The sequence below is a fragment of the Schistocerca serialis genome, chromosome 2, assembly GCF_023864345.2.
Source record: "Schistocerca serialis cubense isolate TAMUIC-IGC-003099 chromosome 2, iqSchSeri2.2, whole genome shotgun sequence".
In the NCBI taxonomy this organism is placed as follows: Eukaryota; Metazoa; Arthropoda; class Insecta; order Orthoptera; family Acrididae; genus Schistocerca; species Schistocerca serialis.
Genome location: NC_064639.1, coordinates 793,516,788 through 793,517,332, shown reverse-complemented (window position 1 = coordinate 793,517,332; position 545 = coordinate 793,516,788). Strand labels below are relative to the sequence as shown.

Genomic DNA, 545 nt, shown 5'->3' with positions numbered 1-545 from the left:
CAACAACGTTTCACCAGGCAACGCCGGTCAACTGCTGTTTGTGTATGAGAAATCGGTTGGAAACTTTTCCTCAGGTCAGCACGTTGTAGGTGTCGCCATCGGTGCCAACTTTGTGTGAATGCTCTGGAAAGCTAATCATTTGCATATCACAGCATCTTCTTTCTGTCGGTTAAATTTCGCGTCTGTAGCACATCATCTTCGTGGTGTAGCAATTTCAATGGCCAGTAGTGTATATGCAGAATGAAGCGACGAATGAAGGTTTGTGCCAAGGCCGGAATTCGAACCCGAATCTTCTGCTAACGAGGCAGAAGCGCTGACCACTACGCCACCCTGACCACAGCGGCTTTGCACACCTGCACGACTACCTTAGCACGCCTCGCATCTCAATCCTAATTCGCATTCATAATTTTTGATACAAACTTTCATTCGTCGCTTCAGCCTGTGTACATACATCATAAATAGACGTTTGACACTTGAAAACGTCTCTGGAACCATACAGTCTCATATGATCATTTTTTCTGCCTTCGTTGGTATGACTGATAGAA

The 545-nt window shown here is 45.5% G+C and overlaps 1 non-coding gene across 1 annotated transcript; it reads right to left on the bottom strand.

The window, feature by feature from the left end:
• Nucleotides 1–263: 263 nt before the first annotated feature.
• Nucleotides 264–335, bottom strand: Trnat-cgu (transfer RNA threonine (anticodon CGU)). The gene has a single exon. It is a non-coding gene; the product is annotated as a tRNA-Thr (tRNA).
• Between the last annotated feature and the right edge of the window lie 210 nt (nt 336–545).